Source organism: Triticum aestivum, chromosome 3B (assembly GCF_018294505.1).
Source record: "Triticum aestivum cultivar Chinese Spring chromosome 3B, IWGSC CS RefSeq v2.1, whole genome shotgun sequence".
Classification (NCBI taxonomy): Eukaryota; Viridiplantae; Streptophyta; class Magnoliopsida; order Poales; family Poaceae; genus Triticum; species Triticum aestivum.
The window spans coordinates 294,734,459-294,745,840 of record NC_057801.1 but is presented as its reverse complement, the minus strand read 5'-3'; positions in this window follow the sequence as shown (position 1 = coordinate 294,745,840).

Sequence of the window (11,382 nt, the reverse complement as noted above, 5' to 3'; positions counted from 1 at the left end):
TTGGGCCCATGCCAGGAGCACCAGACAGTCACGACGAGCACGACTTAGACTTGCTGTCGAACAAAGCTCGGGGTATCACCTCTACAGTAGCCTCGGACCTAAATCCGGAGCAGGCTGCGGTGCCTAAGGATGGAGGGCTGGACCTCGCCCCGCAGGCCGCACACTCATCGGCAGTGGAGCGGAACACGGGCCTCACCTCTTTGTGGCCCGTGACTCCGGACCCCCGGATTCACATCCGAATGTTGGTTCCTGTCCACGCACTCCGGAGCCAGTCAAGCCAGGTTGGGCTCCGGTAATGGAGTTCACCGCTGCGGATATCTTCCAGCACTCGCCCTTTGGCGACATGCTGAACTCGTTAAAAACTCTTTGACAGAAAATTCCGGGCCGAACTATGTCCGCCTCGAGTGGGAAGCAGGCGACGAAGAAATTCGTTACCCACCCACCACCCACTTCATAGCCACGGTTGATGATGTAATCGACGTGCTTGACTTCGACTCCGAAGGCATCGACGGTATGGACGACGATGCAGGAGAAGACTCAGAGTCTACGGGGTGCCAAACTTCTGCCTCGTCACACGACATATACATGGTGGATACGCCCTAGGAGGACGACGACGACAATCCGGAAGATAAAACCCCCGGGAAAAAGCCAAAGCGACGGCGCAGACGCCGTTCCAAGTCCAGCAAAAGTGAAAATAACATACACTCCGGTCAATCCCGAAGGCCACAACGACCATACGGAACCAGCGATGCAGCAGGACGAGCCAGGTCACACCAAACACAGTTCGGAGCAGATGCCCGATGACAATGATCCAAAGGGACGAGTTCATCAAACCGGCCCAGGACAAGAAGACAGTCCGGATGATGATGCGCTCATCATTCCGGAAGAACGCGTGGAACGAGATAACCTCCACAGAAAGCTCATGGCCACAGCGAGAAGTCTAAAGAAGCAAATGCAACGGCAAAAAGCCGCACAGGAAACACTCAATCGCAGATGGAATAAGGTGCTAGACACGAAAGAAAGATATGGCGACGATCGCCATACAAAGAGCTATCCAAAACGCAAGCTACTGCCAGAATTCGATGACGAGGCCGTTCCACCAAAGACTAATACGACCAGGAGGCCCAACATACCGCCCCGTAACCGCAACAAAGCGGCTACCGACGACACGCACGATCTACATGAGCAAGAAAGCTGGCGCAACTAGGTCCATCTACCGATCTAAAGGACACACCCCGGCGAGGGACTGTGGTCATCAAAACGATTATGCTAATAAAATACCAGTTCGGAATAAACACCAGACACAACAATAGCCGACGGCATGCCATAACACGTCCACATACAGAGAGGCTGCTCACCCCCTGTGCTTTACCGAAGATGTACTGGACTATGAATTTCCACAGGGTTTTAAACCTGTGAACATAGAGGCATACAACGGAACAACAGACCCAGGGGTCTGGATCGAGGACTTTATCCTACATATACATATGGCTCGTGGGGATGACCTCCATGCCATCAAATACCTTCCCCTCAAACTAAAGGGTCCATCTCGACACTGGTTGAAAAGCCTCCCCGAAAATTCAATTGGGAGTTGGGAGGAACTAGAGGACACTTTCAGGGCCAATTTTCAAGGGACTTATGTCCGGCCTCCGGATGCTGACGATTTAAGTCACATAATCCAACAGCCCGGAGAATCCGCCCGCATGCTTTGGAATACATTCCTCACTAAGAAGAATCAAATTGTCGATTGTCCGATGTCGAAGCCTTAGCGGCATTCAAACACATCATCTGTGACGAGTGGCTCGCCAGACACCTCGGCCAAGAAAATTCGAGGACAATGGCAGCCTTAACAAGCCTCATGACCCACTTTTGCGCGGGTGAATATAGCTGGCTAGCCCGTAAAGGCACCAGTGACCCTAGCACATCCGAAATAAGGGATGGCAACGGGAAGCCACGGCGTAATAAAAACAAATGCCAAAACAAGGAAGAGAGCCCGGATAACACAACGGTTAATGCCGGATTCAGGGGCTCTCGACTTGATCAGCAAAAGAAGCCATTTAAATGCAGTAAAGAGGGACCGTCCGGTCTGAATAGAGTCCTAGACAGACTGTGCCAAATTCATGCCACCCCTGACAAACGTGCAAACCACACACACAGAGAGTGCTGGGTCTTCAAGCAGACCGCCAAATTAGATGCCGAACACAAGGGAAGGGAAACACCAAGTGAAGACGAGGATGAACCTCGCCAGTCGAACACTGGGGGACAGAAAAAATTCCCGCCAGAGGTTAAAACAGTGAACATGATCCACGCGACTCACACATCCATGAGAAGGCACGGATGCGCACATAGAGACGCGCTCGATATAGAGCCCAACTACTGGATGTCTTATCCGATTACCTTCGATCACTTGGACGGCCGAACTAGTATTCGGCGCGGAGGATCAAAGGCCTTGGTGCTTGACCCAATAATCGACGGATACCGTCTCACCTATGTCCTCATGGATGGCGGCAGTAGTCTTAATTTAATATACGAGGACACTGTCCGCAGGATGGGGATAAACCCATCCAGAATTAGCCAAATCAACACCACCTTTGAAGGGTTGATACCAGGCGTTGAAGCCTACGGCAGGGGCTCCATCGTACTGGAGGTAACATTTGGCTCCCCAGGCAATTCCAGAAGCGAAGAACTACTCTTCACCATTGCACCCTTCCAAAGCGGTTATCATGCATAGCTTGGAAGAACGGCCTTCGCCCGCTTCAACGCATTACCACACTATGGCTACCTTATACTCAAGATGCCCGGTCCACGTGGCGTCATAACCGTTAACGGAATCACAGAGCGCTCTTCACGCGCAGAGGAACACAAGACGGCCCTAGCGGCCAGACTATAAGCGGCCTCCAATATCAGAAAACATGACTGGTCATTAAGACCACAGACACGGTTATACGAGTCCGGTAGCCCGGACAAAATTGAACCAGGGCGCCGTATATGTAGTCCCATAGCGGACACCAGGGGCTATAAATATTTAATACAGCCCCGCACTTGGCTCAACCTTATTGGCAGGCTAACATCTCACACTTTTACTATCCATCGCACACTTACGTTGTACTCTCCCTATGAGTTTTCTTTTTTCCATAGACAACGCTGGCGCGATACCCTTCCAGGATACGGCACAACAGAGACAAAGGCGCAGACGTGCAATAGGGCCCCGTTCAACAGGTTTCTTTTTAGATTAAGCCCCTGTTTAAACCTTTTCTATTGCCTCTTGTTGTTTAACCATCCCATGGGTCTCATACCCACACAGGATACTGCCGTTATTGGCATTTCGCCACGACAGATTAACGCACGTACCTGGAAACACATGGTTTATAATGAATTGGCATTCTTGAGCCCATCGTCTGTTATAAAGTCTGAATACCTTCGGGAGTGTTCGGCGTCACGAGTTTGGCCTTATATGCAGCAGCTCCGAATCATGTCTTTGGTCAAATGTCGGGTTTGCCTGGCTCCTGGGTTTGCCGCCTTACGTTTCGTTATTATCGGCTAAGGTGGCCAAAGGAGAACTACTACGATTGTGCCCTGGTTATTCCGGACGAGCACCTCAGTAGAGAAAGCCGAAAACTGACTGTCATGATACAGTGAGAGACTGTTCAACCAATCAAAGACTTATCGGAATCTTTAGGATCCCTCCGCATTAACGAAGGACCGTTTCCCGGTCATGTACACATGCGTCCGTACTCGGATGCAACCGAAGGTACCAGGGGCTACATAGTAGCCCCACCATTAGACTCTCATGGTTAAGCGAAAGCGTTACAGCTATATAGTCCGGTTGCCTAGTTCGACATGTGATCACCTCCTTACTAGACCAAGACGTTGGATCAAGTGTGATTATGCATATTTTTCTCAAACACCCCCGCATTATATGCGTGGGGGCTGAAGCCAACGACTGCTAACTTTCGGATTACATGTATATATATATATATATATACAAAAAATGGCCGCACAGGGGACACAATAATACTTTCAGGAAAAAAGTATAAATATAGCTTTATAACCAAAATGACATTGTTTTTACAATGAATCGATTCATCACTCGAACAAGACATTCTTCGAGCACTACGCCTCTATTAGGCGGGCACCTTCTGTTACCTGCGCCAAATAGTGCTCGGTCGGATATTGGCCCCCCTCCGGATCCTGGGTCGCCACAATGGTGGCATCCATACCTGTCCAAAATGCTTTAACGCGGGCAAGGGCCATCCGTGCACCTTCTATGCATGCCGACATTCTCATGGCATCAATCTGGGGCACGGCCCCAAGGAACTATTGCACCAAGCTAAAGTAACTGTCCGGCTTAGGCCCCTTCGGCCAAAGATGGTCTATTACAGACCGCATTGCAAGCCCGGACAGCCTGTGAAGCTCCGCTACAGCAGCCATCTTGTCACTTAATGGCAGCGGGCAAGTGGGAGCATTGAATTGCAACCAGAAAAGCTTCTCCACTTCCTTATCACCCTGATCCTCAAAGAACTTGGCACCGTCAGCTGTACTCTTCGCCAAATCCGCATACGCGACCGCAGGACTCCAGCGTCCATCCAGGGGAGCGTACTTCAGATCGAAAAACTTCGTCCGCATCAAGTAGGAGCCCCCAACCGCGATTTTACCGGCCTGTTGAAGCTCCTCCCGCGCACCCCTGAGCTCGGTCCGTATTTCCTTGGTGGCATTAAGTGCCTTGTTCAGGTCGGCCAAACTATCCTTATGCTCCTTTTTAAGGAGCTCATACCGGTGAGCGACATTTTTTAACTCCAAAGCCATTTCGGCTATATTTTCCTCGCTTCGGTGATGAGCAGCCTATTCGTCTCTCAATTCCTCGGCCGCCTTTAGGGCAGCCGCATTGCTAACCCGAGCTTGTTCCTTGGCCTGGGCAAGTTCCGCCCTCAGGGCCTCCATGGCGGCATCACCATCTGCAGTCCAAACATATTACATTAATATCATGCCGCCTTCATATTTTCCTATACAAAGGAAGGCAGAGCACATACCTTGTGATTTGTCCAGCCGCTCATTCACCAGCGTGATATCGGCATCAATCAATCCAATCTGCCTCGTTAGTTCGGCAACTTCAACGGACCAGTCAACGGCCGGACCCACAGGTACCTGCACGTATTTATAGTGCAATCATTGATTTATGATCCCTCGTTTGCCGCCCAGGGCGGGCAACCAGAGTCTCAGGGGCTACTATCTATATGGAGCACACCTAGCACGTGCCTCATACCCAAAAATAGTGTAGTCTTCACTACATACCTCAAAGCCTCTGAGAAGGCTTGTAAATGCTTCATTCAAACTGCTTGTAGCGGATGAAATCTTCTTGAGCACCGTGCTCATTAATGAGCGGAGCTCCTCAGAGAGCGCAGCTCGCTCCAGTAGGCCTGTCAGTACGTCCGACCGGACATTGAACTGTGTCGGACCCTTCCCATCGCCCCTCGTGGGAGCCAAATGCTCCGGGTTCAGGGCGGCTGACGCATTGGCTTCCGGCTTTGGCAGATCCGGACTCCTCCGTGACGACACCTCGGTGTCGCCCACTTCATGAGTCGGAGAGGTGGGTGGGGTCTTGCTCTCCATCATCTCCGGAGGAAGGTCCCCCGAGGACGAACTCTGTTGAGAAGAGCTGCTAGCCGGACTACGAAAGACAAATCCTGGTTATTGATCTAGGAGAAACACAGTACCTTCTAATTAACGATTAACTTACATCTCGGTGGAGGGCTGGCCCGTTGGCGGGCATGACGCGGTGAGGGTGCTCGTCGGGGCAGGGCTCCCTGGGGATACCTTTTTCCCTGGTTTGGGCATCTCCATCTCCAAGTCTTCGGAGGCAGCCCTCTTCTTCCCGCGGGGGGAGGAGGCCTTAGCCTCCCCTTCCCGAATATCCTCCTTAGGGGAGGCAACAATTCCCCCGGTTTGGATGTGTAGCGTGTGGAGTTCGGTTTCTTCGTTCTTCCCCTTGCCTTTCCCTGAGGGCATTCTGCTGAGTACCCAGTCAAGCATCTTGGCCATGGTGGGACCAGGCGAGCCTTCGGGATGTGGCGCCGGACACCTGATTCTCTCCGCCTTGCTGAGCCATTCCTGGCCATGGATGATTTTCAGAATAAACAATTATGACAAATACAAAACAAGGTGTCCGGTATCAAGGTTACTTACTTGGGTATCTAGGCGATTGCAGCTTAGGCCCGCATCCTCGGTGGTGTCCGGACACTCTACTTTCGGTTTGAAGAACAATTTGCACATCCCTACGAGCTTCAAGCCGAAGAAGTGCTTAACAGTCCATGGACCCTCTGGATTGAACTCCCACATCCGGAGAGGCCGGCGTTGGCACTACAACATCCGTCGGATTAACATCACTTGCATTATGCTGACAAGGTTAATGTCCCTCTCAAGAAGCTCTCGGATACGGCTCTGTAGTGCTGGTACATCGCCAGCGGGCCCCCAATTCCGTCCTACGTCGGTCCAAGACGCTAGTTGTGACGGAGGGCCCGAGCGGAACTCGGGGGCGGCCACCCACTTTGTGCCTCTGGGAGCCGTGACATAAAACCACCTTCGTTGCCATACATCGGATACTTCTGGGAAAGAACCCTCTAGCCATGGGGCATCGGCGTTCCTGCTTATTACGGCACCTCTGCACTCCGCATGTCGCCCCTGGATCATCTTCGGCTTCACATTGAAGGTCTTGAGCCATAAGCCGAAGTGTGGGGTGACATGGAGGAAGGCCTCGCACACTATAATGAACGACGAGATATGGAGGACGACGTCCGGAGCTAGATCATGAAAATACAACCCATAATAGAACATGAGCCCCCTCACAAAAGGATCGAGGGTGAAGCCCAAGCCATGGAGGAAGTGAGGAATAAACACGATGCACTAATTGGGCTCCAGTGTAGGGATGCCCTGCCCTGGAGCAGGAAGCCTGTGCTGGATGTCGGCGGTCAGATATCCGACCTCCCTAAGCTTTGCAATGTCCTCCTTTTGAATCGAGGAGGCCACCCACCGTCCTTGAGGGTTGGATCCGGACATATTGGAGGATTTGGGGTGTTGGAGCTTAGATCTCGGGTGTTAGAACTCGAGGTGCGAAAAGGCGCGAGGGAGGTGGAAAAGAGGCATAGGCCTCGGCCCCTTTTATAAAGGGGGTGAATATCAAGAGTCCTCAGCGTGGCCGCTTGAGGCTTATCCAAAAATACGCGGAGTCATACCAACGGTCGTCGTGGGGTTACGCACACCCTTATTGATGAGAATCCCGTGATAAGGGGGCACGATCTCTGCTTTGACAAGACGTGTCAAGGAAACCGCCTCACAATATGCACTGTGGCTGGTTGTAGGAAAACGGTTCGAATAATGACCCGACCGTAATGACACGTCTCGTTGTCTAAAAACTTGTCAGCAGATTAAATTTGTGAAGTATCATTCTCTCTACGGTGGCATGTGAAGATCATTTTGTGGATCCGGACATGATTCAAGTGTTCGATAATTACTTTTGAGTATTCGGAGAAGGAACCCGCCTTGCAATGCCAAAGACAAGACTGCGCGCCGAAGTCATCGTCATTGAAGCCTGGTTCAGGGGCTACTGAGGAAGTCCTGGATTAGGGGGTATCTGGACAGCCGGACTATATATATCGTCCGGACTATTGAAGCATGAAGATACAAGACTCAAGACTTCGGCCTGTGTCCGGATGGGACTCTCCTTTGCGTGGAAGGAAAGCTTGGTGATCCGGATATTGTGTTTCCTTCCTTGTAACCAACTCCATGTAAACCCTAGCCCTCTCCGGTGTCTATATAAACTAGAGAGGTTGGTCCTTAGAAGGCCGATCACAATTACAATCATACCATCATAGGCTATCTCTTAGGGTTTAGCCTCTACGATCTCGTGGTAGATCTACTCTTGTACTACACATATCTTCAATATTAATCAAGCAGGAAGTAGGGTTTTACGTCCATCGAGAGGGCCCAAACCTGGGTAAACATCTGTGTCCCTTGCTTCCTGGTACCATCAGCCTAGACGCACAGACTGGGACCCCCTACCCGAGATCCTCCGGTTTTGACACCGACACCAGCATCCTGGTTAACACTAGGTCCGCTGAGTTTTCGGGAAGAGAGGCCGAACACCTAATCCTCTCCGCCTTTTTTACCCATAGGCCAGAAGTTGCGGTGAAGGAACCCTTTGGCCAGACGATGTCGTCCGATTCACTTATCAAAGCACCTCCGCCTTACATCGAAGGTCTTGAGCCATAAGCAGAAGTGTGGGGAGATACGAAGGAAAGCCTCACATACGATAATGAATGATGAGATGTGAAGGAGGGAGTCCGGATCTAGATCATGGAAATCTAGTCCGCGGTAAAACATGAGCCCTTGAACAAAGGGATGAAGGGCGAAACCGAGCCCCCGGAGGAAGTGAGGGATAAATACGACCCTCTTATTAGGTCCTGGAGTAGGGATAACCTGCCTTGTGCAGGAATCCCGTGAAGGATCTCCGCGGTCAAATACCTCGCCTCCCTGAGCTTTGTGATATCCTCCTCAGTGAAAGAGGAAGCCGTCCATCGGCCTTGAACGCTGGATCCGGACATGGCCTGAGGTTCGAGGCGACTGGTTAAACCTTGGGTGTTGGAACTCGAGGTAGGAGGAAGAGGGAGTAGCGTAGAGGGGAAAGGCGGGTCTCGGCCTCCTTATAAAGATGACGAATATCAAAGGTCCCCTACGTGGCCTTAAAACATGCCTATTCCCAAGGAATCATACCAACGGGGCGGTTGGGTTACCCATGCCTGTGTTGATAAGAATCCCGCAATAAGGGGACCGATCTCCGCTTCGACAAGACGTGCCAATAAAACCACCTCACAAAGCGTATGCAACAAGTGGGAAAAAATGATTTGAAATAATGGCCGAACAATGACGTAATGTCCTGTTACAAAAGCTATCAGCGGATTGGACTCGTGAAAACATTACCACGATGGTATATGGAATTTACTTTGCAGAGCCGGACACGATTCTTATGTTCAAGATCTACTTTGGAGTATTCGGAGAAGGAACCCGCCTTGCAATGCTGAAGACAATCTGCGTGCCGGACTCATCGTCATTGAAGCCTGGTTCAGGGGCTACCGAGGGAGTCCTGGATTAAGGGGTCCTCGGACAGCCGGATTATATGCATATGCCGGACTGTTGGACTATGAAGATACAAGATACTAGACTTTGTCCCGTGTCCGGATGGGACTCTCCTTTGCGTGGATGGCAAGCCTGGAAGTTAGGATATGAAGATTCCTTTCTCTGTAACCGACTCTATGTAACCCTAGCCCCCTCCGATGTTTATATAAACCCGAGGGTTTAGTCCGTAGGACAACAACAATCATAATCATAGGCTCGCTCCTAGGGTTTAGCCTGTACGATCTCGTGGTAGATCAACTCTTGTAATACTCATATCATCAAGATCAATCAAACAGGAAGTAGGGTATTACCTCCATCGAGAGGGCCCGAACCTGGGTAAACATTGTGCCCCCCGCCTCCTGTTACCATTAGCCTTAGACGCACAATTCGGGAACCCCTACCCGAGATCCGCCGGTTTTGACACCCACAATGGGGCACTTATCTTTTTCTCAATTTGTAGGCACTTGCCAAATCGTAACTTTCTAGGAAATGTAATCTTCCGAGCCCATGTTTATGCTCTGTAACATTTGTACTTGCATCAGCATATCAATGAAAAAGATGAGCTTTTGCCGGGAACTCATGCACGTTTAAGCTCAATTAGAGGCGACACGCCCCTTTAATGAAAATAAACGAGTCTCCCCGGCAAGATACTTTGCCGGCGCCCTCTGTGCTTGCCGGAGAGTCACATCTGCAGGGTTACAGATGCAGGGTCCAGCCCCCTGCCAAACTCTTTTTATCCACGGTTACTGCAACTTCCCCGACCGAAGCAGCGTTCGAGTTGGGGATGGGAGCACCCAAGTCTAAACAGAGTGGCGAGGTTTTCTAATGCGCAAGTCACAAATTACAAACATGAATGGGCAAGGGAGGAACTTTATCTGGTTGGGTTGTCGGTGGAGGCGCCGCGACGAGCAGTCTTCTCAATTTCTTGCCGGGGCATTGTTACTGTAGCTGAAAGGAGGATAGGTCGGGGCCATGGTGCCTTGGCGATTTCCCAGCACCTGTTAGAATCTAGGGTAGCACTATATCCTGGGCAAGCATGCATGCCTATATATATATATATACACACACACATATATATAGGATAGAGCTATTCTGTTACCAGTAACAGAATATTATTAGGGCGATGCTAGGCGCCGGTGCGCCGGCCGAACAGTTTCGGCCGGTCCAGCCCTAGTCGTTGGATGCGCGCGATTAGCCGTCCGATTCCCCGCGTTGACTCCCCCCCCTCTTTCTTCCTCTCCTCTCCCGGCCGCCGGCCATCACCCCCGCCTGGACCTCTCTCTCCGCCGCCCCCGCTACTGGATGCAGCGCTCGCCACCGGTCGCCGCGCTCGCCGCCGGTCGCCGTCGGTCTCCGCCATCTTCTCTCATGTTTCTCGCCGGGATCTACATGCAGCAAAAACTTCGCCCGTGGGTTGCAGCTCCCCTCGCTGGTGATGGTCGCGGCTCCGTTAACACCAGTCGCCTGTTGCAGCTCCGGCAGCTTGCAGTCGCGCGCCCCGCCGCTCGTACTCCAGCGCCGCCGCCGAACCCCCTTATTAAAGGTTGTAGCAAAAATTCATCAACGGTGGCAGCAAAAAACACCGCCAGTTGAAGCTTTTTTTTTCAACTGTTGATTCCGGTTGTAGCAAAACTTGACGCCAATGGTAGCACGGCAAAATGCAGGTTGCAGCAAAAACCTTCACCCGTAGTAGCAAAAAAAAACTACGGTTGCAGCAAAAATCAAACCCCGTCGCCGTCTTTCGCGAGGTTGCAACTCCGCCTTACATGGATGTAGCAAAAACTTCAGCGGTGGTGGCAAAAAACAACTACGGTTGCAGCAAAAAACAAACACTGTTGCCGTCTTTCGTGAGGTCGCAACTCCGCCTTACATGGATGTAGCAAAAAACTTCAGCGTTAGTAGCAAAAAACTGCTACGGTTGCAACAAAAATCGTCGTTGTCATCATCGCGAGGTCGCAGCTCCGCCTGATGGATGTAGCAAAAAACTTCGCCAGTAGTAACAAAATCCAACTGCGGTTGCAGCTTCTCCTTGTTGTGCAGTTCCATTGAAGCTTTTCTGTCTATGGTTGAAGCTTTTTTCAACAGCTGTTGAAGCTGTTTTAGGTGACGGTTGCAACACTGGTATACGCGGGGGTGCATCCAGCCATGGCGGCAGGCGAGGGAGCGCCTGGCCGCCGGCGATGGAGGTCGTGGTCGCCCAGTCGCAGCCCGGGA